General features: G+C 38.2%; 1 protein-coding gene across 1 annotated transcript in view; it reads right to left on the reverse strand.

The window, feature by feature from the left end:
- The window catches only part of lingo1a (leucine rich repeat and Ig domain containing 1a), an 85,339-nt gene that overhangs the window by 29,076 nt on the left and 35,847 nt on the right, over nucleotides 1-20,416 (reverse strand). Inside the window, exon 2 of the mRNA XM_028959403.1 lies at nucleotides 15,053-15,182. The gene's annotated coding sequence lies outside the window, so the exon portion shown is untranslated. The remainder of the gene's footprint in view (nucleotides 1-15,052; nucleotides 15,183-20,416) is intronic.

Here is a 20,416-nt window from a genome sequence, read left to right on the forward strand (position 1 = left end):
AAAAGAGTGAACACTGGCTAAACTTAAAATAACAAAAAAAGTAATCTGTCACACCTAATATTTTTGCATTGGCGTAATGTAAATAAACCAATTAGAGTAGGTTTCATTGGTTTATTTACAGTATATTACATCAATTCTAATATGAGGTGTGACAGATAATTTTTTTTTTTTTAAGTTTAGCCAGTGTTCACTTTTTACAGTGAAAAAAGTAAACCATAGCTGTTTGGTAATGTACTTTTTATAATTACAATAGTTTTTACAATAGTTTTTTAAACTAAACTGTCCAATTTATGGTTATGAATAAATAGTTTTTTAGCCTGTGTTCACTTATTTCAGTGCAGTGAATTGACTGTATGAATTAGCTGGTAGACGTAAAAAGTTGAAGGCAAGACCCATATATTAATTTTGCTTTTTAATGTCTATTGATTCATACATTTTACATGTTATAATTAATAAATAATTCGATAAATAATAATTTAATAATTATATAATAAAATTGTTAGAGACAGATTCTATTTATCTTCAATTTCTGCAGGTTAGGATAAAATATCATAGAAAACCTGAACAAAGAAGGTAATATGCCAGTTTTCCGACCCAAGGCTCCATATTACTGTTTAACAGCTTTCAGAATATCTGTGGTACCTGCACAAACTGTTTTTGATGGAGACCTATGGTATTCTTTTTGGCAAACATTTTTAAATAGAATCATGTCTGACAATCAATTCTGCCCACATTCTTGAAAGAATGTTTTTCTTTTTCAACCTCTATAGAGGTCTAGTTAATTTATCCAGTTAATTGTAGTTAATTACATTATTCATGTCTGTAATTTATGCACTGCACAGAATTTTTAACATTTTTTATATGAGGTATACAAAAGGTATACATTATTGAGGTATACAAAAAACAGGCATTGTGGAATAACATAGAGACTAGGTATGACGCCCTGGTCCATTGGGACGTCACAGCCGGTGTCCTTATGGAGGACTCATTATAAGCAGGTCGGCAGCAGTAGGTGCTGCAACATTAATGTGGATATCTGTGAAAGCGTACCTTTTTTCCAGTTTCTTGTCCTTTGACACGCGCCTGTGGCTTAGTTTTAGTTAATTCCTTTTGTTCCTGGTTTTTGACCTTTGTGCTGTTTTTGTTGTTTTTTTGTGTTTGTACAGTCTGATCTACAGTTGTTTGCATGGCTGATAAAGCAAAGTAACGTATAGTAGTGTGTAGTTATTTCTCATGGTAACACCCTGAGGCCAGCCATACCTTCATCTGATATTGAGGGTAGTTACAATCAACAGTCATATTTATGCAAGATGGCCATTGTTTGGGTTCTAAACTGATCATTATCTTCCAATAGATCTTATCAGGTAACATGGAAGGGCACGCATCTGTTCCATGCAAGCTGTTGTTTGGGTTCTAAACTAATCATTGAAATAATGATGGCCTCTTGATTAATCTGATGAAGCTATATGAATACGTCACTGGACAATGTCCCTGAAATTAGAGGCTCAACATGACAGCGAATATCTTCCAATAGATCTTATCAGGTAACATGGAAGGGCATGCATCTGTTCCATGCAAGCTGGAGATGCATGTGAAGGCTGGTAGTAGCCTATGATCCAGAAGAGCACAGAGCCACCCTATGACAGAGTCAACCTATTTAGACTATGTCTAAATATAATGAAAATAGAAATGTATGTAAATGTATGGTTTTGTCTTTAGTTTAAACTGATGTTGATTCAGATGATGAAAACCACTGTTGAATTGAAATATACTGAAAAAAGTCATTAATTGATCTTATAGTTTCCTGTGTGTATCACTTTAAAGAAAATATGATGTAAGTGACGTGGTTGTCATTGTGAAACAATGCATCACAGTACATGGTGACCACAAATGCATCACAGTACATGGTGACCAAAATGTGTCCTCTGCATTCACCTTGGTGAGCAGTAAGCAGCCATGAAAGGTGTCTGAGGAGCAGTGTGTGGGGTTGGTACTTTGCTCAGTGGCACCTTGGCGGTACAGGATTTGAACGGGGTCTATTTCCTTACCTGTCATCAGTGGGCCACCACTGCCCACTGACAGTTACATGTGGCTACATGGCCCACATAAAATGAGTCCACTCGTTGCTCTAAGATCCTCTGAAGGCTGACTGCTTGAGAGACCCCCTCCAGCTGCCCTGCTTAAGGAGAGATTTTGCTTTCCTTTCAGCCTGACATCAGCAAACCAGGTTCTGCACTGCACAGCCGTTCTCTGGTTACCAGGTAAACTTGCATAACTGCCACAGACGCCAGCTAAATCGTGATAGCAAGCTTTTTTGGCTTCATAAGAAGGATGCACAATGTCAGTTCTTCAATTCGCTCTTAAACCTTTCCTCCATAAATATAGGATGATGTATGCATCCAACCATGTAGGAAAAAAAAACTGTCATGAATCACATTCTCATGTACTCCACATTCAAGGTACAGAAATAAATCCCTCCAAGGACAGCTGGGTGATTATCTCATTTCTGGTGATTCCTACAACACCGTTTCTAAGGCCCCCCCTGCTGGGATTTTTTCATCCTAGCCCTACTATAATGAGTCTCTAGTGTACATGGAACCAGGTTGGAATCTATGTGTTTTGAAGATATTCTTTCAGGGAGTCATCCATCCAATAAGTATTTATATACACACAATACTACACACAATACATATACACACAATATACACACACAGCTAAATCACTACTCCAAGATTAGTCAATTCTCTCACAGTCACCACTCCAGTTTCAGAGGCGTGGGGTTGTGATTTGTACATTGATGTAGCTTAACATTGCCCTAAGGCAATGCCCTGAGAAAAAATATATTTTAAGGTGAGGATAATTATCAACAAAACACCCAATATCTAAACTATCCAAACCAAACTTTGCAACCAGAAATCTAGTTAGGGATTTAACTAACTCAGATGCACACTGGATAGAATGGTTCAACCTTGGATCAACAAGACACTGAACTACACCGAAAAAAGTGTGTCTGGGTTAAATTTTGTCAGAATATTTAGATTTTGGCATGCAAAATCTCAGGCATGTTCCTCCCCTCTTACTGAATAAGAAAAGCAGCACCGAGATGGCATAACCGTCAGCAGAATGACCTCAACACTCAACTAGAGAATATAATGTGATGCTGATTATATCAGCTATGGTCCTAAATATAGTTTAATGGCTGTGTCATAACGGCAAGTTTGAAATGCTCATTGATCAATAAAATCAATATTCTGTCTCTATCCATTACACAGTAATCTTCATATCGCTGTTCATGTTCAATGCTAAGATTTTGAAACAATGCTGAATCAATAAAACAAATTTGCAGGCTTTTTTTTGTTCTCTTGCCAAGCTTTTTATTTGATTTATAGAGCAAACTAATATGTGCGTGTTCAGGCCAAAGATTTTTTTTTTGCCTGCAGCATGAGATCAGTGTATCATTACTTTTTGTTAAAATAATATTTATATTGGAAACCACAGAATCTTGCTCTGATTACAAAAAGTGGCTAGATGAATACATGTGTGCCGTTGCACTTTCAGGCCATTCCTACTTTCATACTAATACCTGTGAAAAACAGAAACTAGGACATCAGCTTTGGCCAAAACAGATGACTGGGAGAGCAGCTAAGCTTGGAATTAGAGATCCTTTCTTGAAAACATGAAAATAAAATAAAAGGAGTAAGAGAGTCCTTACGGTCTTCCCAAAAAATATGTACACTTGTGTACAGTCAGATTACTGAACAGGCAAACAGCATGGCCACTATGGGAGTCAAACCAAATCCAATAAGATCTTCCAGCCACTATTTGATACCAATTCCTGTGAAAAGGAAAGTAAATATTTATCTTGTTAATCTGGCATTGACAGATACAAATTGATTGATTTGGTTAAGAAAATTATATTTGCACATTTGTAAAATTTCATTCTCCAAAAAACTGGGTTCAATCATGGAGGGCAGACCCTTGTCCACATGCCTACAACAGCAGCACACCAGATATGTCATGGTGTATCAAATAACTCCCTGCAAGCTAAAAAAACAATAATCTCAGAAACTGTGAGCTGCACATGAACATGTAGTTTTAGTACCTTTTTCCTTGCTCTGCATTAATTACACGAGTTAATTAATCAGATTTTTTGAATAGTTCATTGCTAATTCTGTAGTGAATGCACTGTATCAGAAACCTCCTAATTGTACTAAAAGCTTAAGAACACTATATTTATAATACTATATTATAAATATAAACCGACTTCTAATATTTTATTCAGAATAGTACATAAATCACGGAACAAATTGTTAAACTGAGAAAATGTATCATTTTAAGGGAAAAATATGTTGATTCAGAATTTCATTGTGTCAACAAATCCCAAAAAAGTATGGCATCTCACCTTCTTCTTAAACACTCAACAGACGTCTGGGGACCGAGGAGACCAGTTTCTCAAGTTTAGAAATAGGAATGCTCTCCCATTCTTGTCTAATACAGGCCTCTAACTGTTCAATCGTCTTGGGCCTTCTTTTGTAGCACCTTCCTCTTTATGATGCGCCAAATGTTCTCTATAGGTGAAAGATCTGGACTGCAGACTGGCCATTTCAGTACCCGGATCCTTCTCCTATGCAGCCATGATGTTGTAATTGATGCAGAATGTGGTCTGGTATTATCTTGTTGAAAAATGCAGGGTCTTCCCTGAAAGAGATAACATCTGGATGGGAGCATCTGTTGTTCTAGAACCTGAATATATTTTTCTGCATTGATGGTGCCTTTCCAGACATACAAGCTGCCCATGCCACACGCACTCAAGCAACCCCATACCATCAGAGATGCAGGCTTCTGAACTGAGCGTTGATAAAAGCTTGGGTTGTCCTTGTCCTCTTTGGTCCGGATGACAAGTTCTTTTCCAAAAAGAACTTTGACTCGTGACTCGTCAGACCACAGAACAGTCTTTTATTTTGCCACACTCCATTTTAAATGATCCCTGGCCCAGTGAAAGTGCCTGAGCTTGTGGATCTTGCTTAGAAATGGCTTCTTCTTTGTACTGTAGAGTTTCAGCTGGCAACGGCGGATGGCACGGTGGATTGTGTTCACTGACAATGGTTTCTGGAAGTATTCTTGAGCCCATTCTGTGATTTCCTTTACAGTAGCGTTCCTGGTTGTTCCTTACGCAGAGATTGTTCCAGATTCTCAGAATTTTTGGATGATGTTATGCACAATTGACGATGATAGATGCAAAGTCTTTGCAATTTTTCGCTGGGTAACACCTTTCTGATATTGCTCCACTATCTTTTGGCGCAACATTGTGGGAATTGGTGATCCTCTACCCATCTTGGCTTTTGAGAGACACTGCAACTCTGAGAAGCTATTTTTACCTAATTAGTGTTAATTGGTCTTCCAGCTCTTTGTTATGCTCAAATTTACTTTTTCCAGCCTCTTATTTTATTCACAATTTGTTTAGTGTCCCAACTTTTTTGGAATCCGGTTTGTATATTTGAAATACAATAGTATTATTGCTAGCTGGTCCCAGTAAACTGTGCTTTTAACAACACCCTCTGTATATGGAAGCATTGACCAAGACAAAACTGATTTCATGCATAATATAAGTTTACTTCTTTTTTTTAAAGAGTATACATTGAAACCAATGAATTACCAGAACGAGCATAATTTTTTAGGTCTCATTATATGTTTGATAACGAAGGATGGCTTTTCAGAAATGTTCATGATCTGTACCAGAGCTAAATGGAGAGAGAAACCTGTTGTAATTAGTTGTTTGGGAAGGAGGAAGCTGGTCTTTTTTCACCTGTGTGAAGTAACGATTCATTTCAGTTTCTGCGTGAATTGTGAACAGGACTCACAATTTGTAATGCTTTCATCTATAGCACTAACCAAACTACCAAACATGTGCTTATGACATAACATAACAGCTAGAGAGAAAGTTAAAAACTAAGAATTCAGCACCATAGACAGCACCTCCTGCTGCATTCACTACAGTAAGTACATTGGTTTTGTGCCCCCCCCCCTCGGGGCTGCTAAAGGGGTTAAGAAAGCACAGATAACCTGGAGATGACTGGAAGATGACTATATCAATGTCTACGTTGTCACAACACAGGAAGGCCAGGCCCCAGGTGCAGATTATATCCACATTTATTTATACCTTCAAATGTCAACTCAAAATCACACACCAACACTCATCCAGGGCTCAGCTTTGGGACAGGGTTGAGTGGAATGAGGGACAGGAAAGGCACTCTCACACGAGGACTCCACACACCACCACCTGGAAACTAAAACAGAAGACTGTTACATACAAATTCCAAAAAAAACACAAGACAGGGAGTCACACCGACTTCCCCCCAAGACTGAGACTATGACTGTGATCTTGAAACATTACAAAACAGGACGAGAACAACTGAGCATATGTCCCTTTGTTCTTTGTGGTTCAGTGCGATGCCAAAACCCAGAGCACTGGTACACTGGCATTATTGGAAAAGGAATAATGAAGAATTAAATTATTTTTCTAAATGTTGGTAAGTGGTAATGGCTGTAACGATGCTGATCCCCAGCATTCAGTATCCCAGGGCAATGAAAGGAATGCCGGCACCAGTGTGCTGGGTTCGGTCTTGTTGTGCTTTCATTGTCACAGTGTGTCCGTGGTGTGAGCGAGGATGAGTGTGGAGGTGCATGTGTGTACGATGTTGGGTTGGTGTGTGTGTGTACGGTATTTGGTCGGTGTGCTGGTGTGGCCACGTTTTGCCCTGTGATTTCCAGCCACCGGTGCCGACTGCGCAAGTGGTCTTGGTTGGAGCCTGAGTCGGAGTGACTCAGAGTCCCATGTATGTGTTAATGGTTGTGGTAGTGTGTGAAGTGTCCCCGTGTGAGTGAGATGAAACAATGACATACCTGGCAACGTTGCTTTGGCATATATTGAAACGATCAGGTTTTAACTATTCAGAATGACCAATACCGGCTCTTCCAAATTTAAATTTACTTGATAAAAAATAAATTAAACATTGTCAATCGCTACACGTATTATGTCAGAGCTGAAGAAGTCACCATTTGGGTGACATTCAACAATGCCAAACTAAAGCCTCTATATTCAATCCACTTTATATTCAGGGTGGCTATTTTAGGCTAAATGAGACTATTTTTTTATGGATTGCTAAATGAAACATGTTCTGCAAAAGTCAGTTCATGTCAGTTCAACCATGTTCCTTTTCCTAAAGGAGGAAGATAGCAAGAAATTTTACAGTAAAATATTTTTTAAAAGATTTGATAAAGAAAAACTCTCTCACAAACACACACACACAATGGAATGACATTGAAATGCTATCATGGTGTCAGATGATTTTATACTTCCATCTCACCCTCAGTTACTGGAACTTTTTCTCAAATGGGCTAGCTAATGTCACCATATGAAAAAATGTGTCTATTCATGTGTATTTACAATGGTCCAAAAGAAGAAATGCAACGTTGCCAATAAAGGGCAAAATTGTTCCTTCAAGTAAATTTTTAGCACTTCTGAATTAAATTGAAAACATTTATATATTTTTCTATTTAAAAAAAGATAGATTTAATCTAAGAAGAAGCTTTGCAACGTATTCATATTATTACACAATTCACTGAATTCAGTTTTCATTATTTGTTTATTTTAGGAGGGCATGTCAGTAAGGCAGTCTGAAGGTCTTATAATTAAGCAAAGTGGATGGAAACTCGGTCATTAATCCTTTGAGAAATCTTATCTAATCCAGGGATGATTAAAACCTAAAATTTATGAAATATGATGAAATCCCTTTGACCTACTAAACATCTGAGTCTGGCTCCACCACAGGGTGACCTCCGAACCTATGCAGGGGGTGCACAATACAGGATTTCCTCACTACTTTTATACTAAGAGGGAGCCGTGTCTGTCTAAAACAACTTAATTGGTTTGATTTAATGGAAATGTTACTTGATTCCCTTTTTTCATCGAACGAGAGGATTCACCAGTCAGCAGCAATCAGGAACCCTGTTCTTAAGTATCAGGTAATTAGCAAGATAAACTTAAAATCATAAAAAAAGAATACAGAAACATTTTTAGATTTTTGTTTTTTACTTTTTCTACATACAAGGATTGACTTTGCACTGGTTTAGTTAAAGAGGAAGGAAATGGGGGATATTGCCAAAGATTCAACTTCAGCCTTCCAATACATGGACATGGCGATGAAGGAGGACACATACGCACGACTTCACATGACAGGGGTTTAATACAGACTGCACACGACAAGGGAACATCACCACACAATGACCTGACCGCGAACAGACACGAACAGGATAGCTTTATACAATTATATAAATATACAACAGGTGAACACGATCAGGGAACATTACACGAGACGAACATGAAACTCCGGTCCGAACTCCGGATCCGGAGTAACCCCTGCCGGTCCGGATCATAACAAATACATATATGCACACACTTTCCATTCCTCCTCTTTCGCTCTTCTGTCCAGTTCATCCCAAACCAGCTCAATGGGGTTTAAAGCTGAAGTATTTCTGACATACTTTGAACTTTAGTTCATTATCATGAAGCCCTGACCAACTAGGTGCATACCATAAGGAACTGCATGGTGCTGCAGAATGATGTGCAAGCTCTTTGGTTCAGGGTGCCTCTGACTCTGTATAAGTCACCAACCCCGGATTAAGCAAAACAGCCACAGATGTCAAACAGAGGAGAAAGCATGCTGTACTCAAAAAAATGAATTACATTTTTATTTTAATTTTTTAGTCCATAACATCTTTCACTTGTCCTCTGATGGTGTTTTATAACCCAAGCAAGACTCTTATTATGATGTGCTTTTTTTTGCAAAATTGACTTGTAAAACTGAAACTTGCTTAATACAATTAAAAGTCCCCTACATATCTACTACCCATGATGTCTGTAGTATGTTCCCACTGAACATAATATTTTACTTGTGTTATAGCTTGCATAGTTTTTTTAGCTTCATTTTTTTTACTAGCTTTATTCCTCTTTTATTCAATTTTATTTTCTCCTTTATTCTATTTTATTTAATTCTACAAATATTACGTAAGTATGCACAGTCAAAACAGAGTGCTTCAGGATGGCTTTCACTGCATGTTCTACTGCTGTAACTATGCATGTGACGAATATAATATCTTGAATAATAAAATTTTTTTTTGCTTTTATATCAGCCTTAGTGGTCCTCTAATACTGTATCTCAAGTCTCTTTCCAAAATTCAGCCTTGGTGCAGAATTACAGCGTCTTTTATCCAGTCACACAATAAGATTTCCCCAGGACGCACCCTTTAAATCATAATGAGGAGGAGCGAGACGGGACGAGGAGGAAAGCGGCCTGTAGAAGTGAGTGAGCATTTCTAGCCACTGCAAGACCATAGACAGGCAAGGGGGTCTCGTTTTTTCAGAAAAAAATGAAATGAACCCATGGGTTCTTCAGAGTCTCGAGTGCTTACACTTTACATCACCGAGCAACTGCAATGCTTTGCACGTTTTCAAACCGTGGCGGTCGGTGGAGTTACTTTTTTAGAGGAGGGGAGATAAATTCTCTGGGTAGACAAAGCATGAGAAATGGGAGGTAACCCATTTCTTCCAGATCCGACCATCTGAGTGGCTGCTCTCTAAATGGCGAAACAGTTGCCAAAGCACACTTTATACAAATGGTCCTTTCCAGCCAATGCAGGACCATAGACAGGCTAGGGGGACGTATTAATGTTAAGTTTCCATAGAAGGGGACCTTTAAGCTGTTATTTGAGGTTGGAGCCCTGTGCAGTTGTCATGTAAGCTGTTGTGGCTTAGGGTCTGTAAGAAGTTCATGTAATTTCTGAGTGTCTTTTGTTGAAGTTGGTTACTGTTAATGTTGATTTTACTCTGTTACTGCATGCTACAGACTATACTATTCTTAGGAAAAAGTACATTCTTTAAAACCTGCAAGCTGGCCACTGGAGTAGAAATGTGGATGTTAGTTACACAGAGAAAGACGCATCACTCTAACGCAATAACAAAGTGCATTTACACACACATGCGCACACACACACCCTACACTTCCATGTTTTTTTCCAGGTGATGGTTGTCACTAATCATTGTGCGATTCCCTTTGTAATTTGCTGCCCTAGTTCATGCCTTTGGGACTTCTTGAATGTACTCAATTGATCTGTGCTGTTTTCTTTTCACACAACATGGTTGTAATTCCACAAGACAACTGAACTGACTCCCCTAACCTCCCCTAACATCTAGACTGGCCTTGGCTGTCTGAACAAAAACTTAGAGCTTGTAGCTTCTTATCAAATACAGCAGTGGTTCACATTATGAATTATGTATATATACACACATCTTTTAATGATTTTATTAATTTGTTAGCGGGTTCCACCATACTAAATTTAAAGAAGACTCACAGCTTGGTGCTGTGGACCAATAATGAATTCCTTCAATTTACATTCTCTTCTTTATTAGCCACATGCACAGGAAACGAATGAGTCCATTAAGAGGAGCACTAAGAGCCACAGTGATGCCTTTCATTTGAGGATCTGGCATGAAAAAACAGTGCACAAAGGAATGAGATGGCAGCAGAGACAACCCTGCTGGGCTTCATGGCCTCGTCACAGGCATAGCTCAGGCATCATATTCACTTCCCACCCCGACAGTCCAGCACAGAGTCTGCAGCAGTTAGCGACGGAATCTCTGCACGGAGGAGTTGTGGTTGTGTGACCGACAGGCTTGCTTCTGTGACAGTTGCCCAGAAAGCTTTCAAGGTTAAAGCCAATGCAATGCCACCCCGTCAAGACAACACAAGAACCTGCTGGGCAACGGGATCCAATCCAATCCAAGTGCATGTTTATTTCGGTGTGTGGGCTTATCCTCCACTGGAGCCCCTGGCACAGCATCGAAATGTGTCCCTTCTACAAAGAGACACTGACCCTCCATCCTGCTCTCTGCTGCAAAGCAAAGATTAGAGCAAATTCTTTTTTCAGACACATGGTCACTTTTCACTTCTAAAAATCAATGTTAGCCCTTTCCCTCAGACAATGTATGCCACTGTCTTTCCTGAAAGATTACAACAATTACACAGTCTCAGAAATTCTGAGACTGTGTCAGCAGCAGCTCATAAATTTCATTTCTGTTAAAATAACACCTTGAATTCCTCCTCACCGATCTTACGTTCTTAAGTTCCAAAAGAAGGGCACATCAACAAACAAAAAGCAAACAGGCTAGCATGGGCAACAAGGGGTCTATCACACAAAGTAACAATGCACACGAATGAGATCCCCAATGGGGCTCTTTGGGGACCTCCCGAAAGAGTAAGGGTCAAACACCTCTTTATATAGGCGGTGGTGACCCATAGTCAGCCATAGTGACCCTTCAGCTGGTATGCTTCAATTCCTCCCACAAAGTAAACCTAAAAGAGACAGAGACACAGAAACACAGCCAGCCACAGGACATTTGGGAGCAAAAGTCCAGGGATGTAACATCAAACTTCCAAAATGGTCAACTTTTATATTATTTACAGCATTTAACACACACCTTACTATTAGAAGTTATTGGGACAGTGTCTTTCTCATGGACACAATGCTAGAGGGGTTTGTGATTTTGTGGTTGTCTGGTTCATAGGCAAGTGTCTTACCCACTAGGCTATTACCATCCTAGTAATGCAAAAAAAAAAAAAATCTTCCAACATCTGTCTCACAATTCGTTTTGCTTGTCTGATCAGGTGTGTGCCAGTTCACACATAAAAAAATAAATGTTTAGTTCATATAGAAGAAAATGGGCCAGTTCACATCATTTTTTCAGTTCTACATTTTCATTAGCAGTGCAAATGCTCAAAGAACCTGGCTTCAGCAGATGTATCTAAACAGCTTGAACCAGTCATGCTGGGTGTCTGTGCAAAATCCATATTGGCTGCCCAAAATGCATACAAATTCATTTTCATTCTGCCTCAGTGGTTGATCCACTCCAGACATGGAAGAATGAATCAGGCAAACGATATTAATCGATACTGACAGGCTGTGTCTATGGAGGCACTATGTGACTTGCCTTTAAACTCATCAAAAATTGGTTAATGGCACTCATATTCACATTTGTTCATTTGGAAAACAGACATTATGTAATTCAATCCTATTTCTATCTCTTATTTATTACTTAAATGGAACTGTGATTTCCATACACCCCAAAATCCATGTGTGTTCAGACGTTACTGTCTCCATCACATTCTTCATCCTCACTCTCTCCGGAAGCTTACCCGATATCCTCACTGAATTCTCAAAATTCACTAATCCTTCCTGTCATCCACTGTAAATCCACTAGCTGCATCTTCTTCACAGGGAGTCCTGCACTTGTGCAACATGAAGTTGCTAATACAGGACTGACCTAAGACTGTAAACTAGCAGAAACCACATCACACCAAATAAAATGGGCTACTTATATCACATTTCTTTGGTTTGCATTTAAATAAACACATAATAATATTGTCAATCAGAATATTTACCCAGTTAAAATACAAACCTAATGGCTGGAAAGTCAGTGGTCTTTTTCCAAAAAGTGTACAAAAATAACTAAATAAAAAGACTAAAGCACAGGTTAGTTAAAGCACCATTTTTTCTCTCCCCTTTTTTTTTAACTGCAAAGGACCCCTAACTGTGAAAGAAGATTCCCCCCTTATGATAAATTATGTATGATATGTAATTGGGGAGGGGAAGAAGCCCCTTGCAACACTTTCTGGGCCCTGCGGGTTCCTTTAACCCACTTTGAAAGCCAGTGAACTGAAGTTGGACATTTACAATCATTATGCTTTACTAAGTGTTTCTAATATATATATATACATAACTCCACATGTGTTCATTTATAGTTTTGCCTTCAGTGAGAATCTACCAATGTAATTGGTCATGAAAATAAGGAAAACACATTGAATGTGAGGGTGTGTCCAAACTTTTGGCCTGTGCTGTATATCATGTAACTTCTTGCTAATATGCCCTTATGGTGCATAAAATGTTTTTATTGTCTATATAAAACCTATAAATGCACCCATTTAAATAAATAAGCATGTTTGCATTGCCTTTTGCACTCAGGCATCTGTGACCTGCATTCAACAGAATTGCACTTGTCATTATAAAAACCCAGTCAACTCAGACTAGTCTAATTTTTCTTCACATACTAATTCATCTTGTTACAAGTTGCACTATAAAATTGAACAATTCATTTTTGTGTATTGGTTTGATGCTTGCATATGATTCCCATGTATTTTTCTTATACCTACAGTGGCACGAAACGATTGGACAGAATCACAGTGATTCTACTAAATGATTGTGCCAAATGTTTGCACTATCCATAGAGCCCAAATCTTTCCCCTCTGATTTTATCAACATTTGGTGATATTTAAAGAAGAGGAAGAGTCTTTTATGTGAGGGCCATTGTCAAAAATGTTTTACTTTATAGTACTTTAACCTGAAACCAGAACCCAAATTGTAATAATAATCCATGCTTGAAATGCTTGCCCTTTACTACAGTTGGAAATGAGTTTCAATTAACACATTTCAATGGTTTAATTTGACACGTTTGGCTCTCATTTCAGGCCTGTGCACAGTCAAGCAAATGAGTTCACATCATTATGACCTTTCGTTTTCACAAAATGGCCAAACTAAATAGAGGCTGCCCTGATACACAATTAAATAAAGGTTACCAGATTTTGCTATTGTAACATGCAAAAATGTCACAGCTTAATAATAAATGAAAAAACTAATAATAAAACAGCATGTAGTCATATAACTGTTACCCCCAAATTCTGGTATACGAGCTTACTTATCTAAACCTGCTAACAAATGCCATTTAAGACATTTGTTAGCAGGTTTAAATAACTCAACATTTAAACAACTCAATCAGACATTGCACATCAACTAACTATGATGCTTTTATACCCCTAGGAGTCACCCTAGCATCTTGTACAGATCAGCAAATGAAGTACTAAATTCTAAGCTTCACACATTTTGTGGTGTTTTTTCAAGCATGCTGAATGCAGTCTGTCACTTTTACTGCACATTGGTTTCTTTTCAACACAGCAGCAATGAGTGATGGGCACAGTGCCTCCAAATAGTTCCAGCAGGCATGATGGAGGCACACAAACATAAAACCCAGCAAGAAAATTGGTTTCCTGGGAGGTACTTAGGATTCCTCAGATTGGATGCATCTATGGGTGTTTTCCTGGTCATCCTGAGTTATGTCTTTTGCTGTCTACAGTCACATCGGCAAAAAATGTGGTATACTTGTGATGTTTCTTGTCCAAAATTTGTGAAAAAACATATTATGCTACAGAAAGTATTTAGCAAATATGTTTCATTTAATCAATGCATATTTATGAATAATATTTCATATATAAAAATATTGGTTTTGTTATTGTGTCCTCTGTATTTAACCCATCACATTGGTGAGCAATGGGCTGCCAAGAAAGGCACCCAGGGAGCAGTGTGTGGGGACGCTACCTTTATGAATGGGACCTCCGTGGCACCTTGGTTCGGGATTTCAGCCTTTCAATTACGAGTCCAGTTCCTTACCCACTAGTCCACAACTGCCCCAAAACAGTATGTATGTATGACACTACATCATATTTCACATTAATTCCTTGTACTGTCCTTGAAATTGATTTATCATAAACTGGTGATATGACTGAATAGTACACTGGGGTCTGCTTTCCATATAGTCATGCCATTTTAGCCCTCTAGGCATGCATGTCCAAGATGCAAATCTCTGCGACCCATGCCTTCAGATAAACACACTACAATGCATTACCCCCCCAAAAAAGATCAGTATTCCAATACAATTATATCATCTGACATCTCTGATCTCACTTTATTAGCATTCATTTGCTTAGAGGGCACAGCTATCCCAGACTCCCCATGGGGATTCCTATTTCACTACGTTCCCATCTGACAGGCCTTTCAGGCAGAGAACCAAAATGCAATTTTACAAGGTTAAAGAACAGCGAGTGCCCTTTTGAACCGCTATCCAGCCCAAATGTCTGCTTCATTGTAAGAATTCCATCATACTTACAGACAGTTACAGCTTGCCTGTGGACTGGGATAGGGACCTGTTCAGTAACAGAAGCACTGTAGATAAGGGTGAGACGGGGACTTTCTCTCCTTAGGCCACATTCCCACTGTTCACAACTTGCTTGACAAACCTGAAATAAAAAAAAAGAAAGAAAAAGGTTTGTTTTCAAAAACTGTATTTTTTTTTATGACTCAAATATAAAACTTGTGTTTTTGCATCAAAACATCTGAAAATGTGTACATTCAGCATATTACAGACAGATAACACAATATCGGTTGACAAAACCAAGTACTGGATTGTTGTAGTGATTGTTTTAATTATACTAAAAAAAGGCTAAACTTTAAATTTTGAAATAATATGTCACACCTAATATTTTAGCATTGACATAGCATTATAGCATAAATTACAGCTTAGTTTAAAGGTAAACAATTTTTAAAAATAATAAAGTGCCATGCCACTTAGCCATGATAACAAATGGCTGCTGTACAAAGGTGTAGTTGCCACCAGAATCATTTAGACATTTTTGTAAATTTAAAATAGCTGTTGCTAACTCTTTAATAGAAGCTATATGGTTATCTCATTGCAATGCTAGTGTCAGCAATTCTCCATGATTAAACATACACACACAAAGAAAAACATCGGGCCTACATAATATAAGGCCTTTTCCTACCACCTAAATAGCATGGTCTTCTGGAGCTGGTAACACAAGGATTCTTAACAGGTCGTTAAAGAAGCACGAAAGTAATTAAATAATAAGTAACTAGAGAATACACTTTGGCTGAAGGTTTAATGAGCTGAAAAATGTCTGTAATTTTGTGTTCAAATAGTAAGCAGATTGGGTCGGTTTAAAGATTTAAAGATTAATTTACTCATAGAAAACAATCTTTTAATTAAGTAAATGCTTTATGCCTCTAATTTGACTGTGAATGCAATCATGAAGGTGTCATTCTTAATATCACATTAGACACAACAAACACCGAAAAGCATTCCTAGTATTCCTAAAGTATTCCTAGTTCAATAAATGCAATAAATTAGAAATCCTGCAATAGCACTACTTTACACGATCGTTGGTGCCAGTATATTCATTTACTCTGTACTGAAAGGGACTAGTAGATTCACTTCCATCTTTCCCATCATAATTGGCCTTGTCAGTTTGCTGGAGGGCCGGATATGTGAATTAAACTATTCTTCTCATGCTGTACTCATTTATCAGTCCGGCCACTGCACTGTCGCTACTATCTCCCTGATAGCTTGTACTGAAATGTCTAATCCCTGCGACTGGTGTGGAGTGCTGAGAAGGGGATTATTGAGACAATAGCACACAATCACATATGGCTGGGGTGCAATGGTGAGTGCTTCGGAAGTCTTCTGTTTCACTTTGGACAAGTGTCAAATAGACAATGGCACACCTGAATTGTCCAAAAAAGAGAAAGTGGTCCAAATGATGGTTCTTGCACACAGAAGACAATAGCCCTATTTTTGCCAAAAAGAGGAAATTACTATTATTACTTCACAGAGCTTCAGCTTTAGTTTATTCTTTCTGCAAACTAAAACAAAAACCTTAAAGCGCAATCAACCCATTGGAAATAACAGAATAAAGCCATCTAATGCATGTAGCTCTCATGTTTTGAAAAGTGATGCCTCTCTCAAGGCCAGTGGCGTAACTCCTGCCACCATATCTCAAACTCAAGACTGAAACATTGCTATTTGCAAAAGGATTACCTCCCCCACAACCCACCTGACAACCAAAAACCTATACAAAAATTTATTTGCTCAGTGAATAAACCATAAAGTCTTCAGATAAGCAAGTAAGAAGCACAGTTGCAATATTGCAATACAATTTGGTATTTTTGCTGATTTTAGACTAGTTCTAAATTATTGGTGCCTTCATCCAACCATCCATTCATCCATTCATCCATTAATTAAAGCAGCTCATTCTATTGAAACAATCAATAAACACAAATGTAAGGAACTATGAACCTGAAGTCTATTTATGTAAGTTTATAACAGAACATTTTGTGAAACATCCCAGGATAGGTAAAAAAGACAAAAGCAATTCGCAAAATTAGTTTATTATTTTCATTATTTACAGCATATTTTCTTTATAATTGATCTGATGTTTCTTGGAAAATTAAAGTTTCACCATAATTCTGTCTACATATAAGATTTATCACAAAGCTGATAATATAAAGGGAATTAGATTTACAAATGCACTGGATAACACCCAGTGAAACAAGTCTGCTTTGTTCTTCGAAGGTTTATGGTTTGATCCAGTTATTGGACATGGTAAGAATGTTGGTTATAATTACCATTAGTACTACCCAGTCCTAGGTCTACATATGGAACAGTTAAAAGCCCAAAACTCTTTTTCATGAGTTGAGAGACTTCCCTTAGCATAAAATGAGGCAGTTTAGTGTTCTCTATAATTACTTCATTCAAGGCTACAAAACAATCTCTGTAATTAATGGTGACTCATCAGGCCTAAGAGACTGACAGGCCCAAATCTATGGCTTAGCACTGGGCTCAAAGACTCTTGGTGAATTAGTTACATCTCTAATCAGGAGAGAGCAGTTTTAATAGAGGTAGAGGAGTGCCTCTGGGAACCGTGCATATCCACTTTAATTAAAGGGGCAACAATGAATCAATTTGTTGGCTGTATGTGTAATTAATCAGAATTTGGAAAATTTTATCTCGGTTGTTGTGGTAGCACTTTGAAGAAAGGATTGTCCGGTTTTCGTTGGCTTTTGTAGTAGCAGCCAGAGAGAAGGATCATTTTGCATCAAAAAGAAATAAAAAGACATCTTGGAATATCGAGCAGTGACTGATAGGACAAACCAAAATGCGGCTCTTGCTGTTTTGTCCTCTGAGGCTCTTGACTAGAACATGTCAAAAAGACAGTGTAATTTATAATTTAATAATGCATAAAGAGCTGCAGTAAATACATGGAATTGTATATTAATTTCAGTGAATGAAATGAATGACGCAGCTCATAATAGCAGAACTATCTGCAACCTGTAATTATGAAACTGTTACACAATTATGTATCTCTGGAAACTGAGGCAAAATTATTCAATGGGTGCCTGGTCGGATTAATAATTCTACTTTGTAAAAACCAGACAGTATGCACTTTTTTTGGAATTTACCCTGCAATTACAGCAGTTTCACAATAAATGCAAGGTATCTTCATAATTCTTCTGGATGGAATGTATTCAATATCATATCTGGGTCTGGCTCAGCAAAGCTCTCGGATCATCATCCAATCCTACCAGATATGCATGTCCTAGATCTTCACACGTGCTTGCGGTTCCAGATAAAGACCCCTGCAACTGTCTTGATCGGATTGCCCTCCACATCTTCCAGAGCTCTGAGATTTGTGTGCTCCATGTCTTTGCAGCATTCCAGCTGTGTCTCAGCAGAAGAAGGCCTTTGAACATGCACATCCTCAAGTCAGCTTCATTTGGATGACCTGATTATAAATGCCAAAATGCTTACTTTCCAGAACTTTTGAGGCCGCTCACTGAGTCCACTTTTATCTCACTTCCACTACATTGGTTCTGGTGCTGCTGCCAGTTCTGGTGCTCAGCTGGTGCTGAACTGGGAACCAACCTAGAAGTGGTCCACATTTACACTAGACATGAGTTCAGAGGAATCATCTTCATTTCCTCATACACTTACTATTTTTTGTTTAATTTCTTAGGACATCAATATAGCTAGAAGAGCTTTAAAATCTTCAGCACTCCACATTACCAGAACACAGTTGTTTTTTTGTTGAAAAATGGCACAACTGGTTACAAAATTAGGAACTGGCACAGGAAACAGAGCAGTGGAAAAAGGGTATCCTTCTTCTATCATCAATTGATCCAGTGAACTTCGTAGTGTTTGCAGTGTTCGTTGCAGTATTAATAAGATAGATTCAGTGGTGGTCTAGCAGTTAAGGAAGTGGCCCAGCAATCAGAGGGTTCGAATCTCAATCCGTCAAGGTGCTACTGAGGTGCCACTGAGCAAAGCACTGTCCCCACACACTGCTCCCCGGGTGCCTGTCATGGCTGCCCACTGCTCACCAAGGGTGATGTGTTAAAAGCAGAGGACACATTTCATGGTGTGCATCGTGTTCTGTGCTGCAGTGTTTCACAATGACAATCAGATGACAATCACCTTGACAGTGTAGAAAAGTCTAAGAAAAATAACCATGTTTTGCTATATTTGGCATCAACAGAATTTCAAAGAGCTGTGTAGTGGGACCACACAAACATTCAAGATCTTCCTTTACTTGTAGTTCAATTTCATGTAGCCACTTGTATATCAAATGGTTAAGAAAACCGGTAGTGAAAGGCATCTCATTAAGTTGTTTTTCGTGTAGTTTTTTTTTTTGTTAAGCTAATGGCTCCTGTCTGAATGTTGATGGAGCTGGAGTGCCTCTGCTGGTAATGGGAATACCATGGCAAGCACCAACACAATAGGGGCCCCCCAGGTGAAAGAGAAATGGAAAGGAATAAGATATGAAATGCATGTATTCGCTTGTGGCTGCTCTTGTGGGGCAGTGCGCTTAGAAGGATACATTTGGACAACCTAGAAATATTGAATTTTTAATGCTGTCCCGTAGACCACATTAACCTGACATGACCGCAACAATACTCACTTTTTTGGTGTGGTCATGTCAGGTTAATGTGGTAACTGATGTGATGACAGCACTTTTTGCAAACACATGTGCATTATGATGGTTCAAATGTTTTACTTTTCAGCAGAAAAAATATCAAGAAAGTAATGTGCAATTCAAAGAGTTTAATGAAATTGTTTTTCTTTATAACTTAAGAATTGTACTATTGTATGGTAACTAGTAAAAAAGGCATGGCAGAATTCAGACACCAACAACCATAAAGTTCTCCTACTCTGTAAAAAGTGAAAACTGGACAAACCTAAAAAAATGTAAGTAATCTGTCAGACCTAATATATTTGCATTGATGTAAATAAACCAGATAACAGAAGGTTTTGCTAAAATATTAGGTGTGACAGATTAATTACATTTAATTTAAATTAATTTAGCCAGTGTTTTTTTTCAGTGTGCTCCCCGGGTGCCTTTCATGTTTGCTCACTTAGTGTGATGGGATGAATGCAGAGGACACATTTTGTTGTGTCACCGTGTGCTGTGTTGCAGTGTTTTATAATGACAATTACTTCACTTTACACTTTTCACTTCACTTTCACTGTCAGTCCATCCATTTGTATCCTGAAAAAAGGAAACTCTTAAAAATCCTTCACACCTAATATTTTAGCAAAGCAAAAAAGAATGAACTCATAAGTATTAAATGGACAGTTTAGTTTAAAAGAGCAAACTCATTTTTTTACTTCTGTAATTATAGAAGA

This window comes from Denticeps clupeoides, chromosome 17 (assembly GCF_900700375.1).
Source record: "Denticeps clupeoides chromosome 17, fDenClu1.1, whole genome shotgun sequence".
Taxonomy (NCBI): Eukaryota; Metazoa; Chordata; class Actinopteri; order Clupeiformes; family Denticipitidae; genus Denticeps; species Denticeps clupeoides.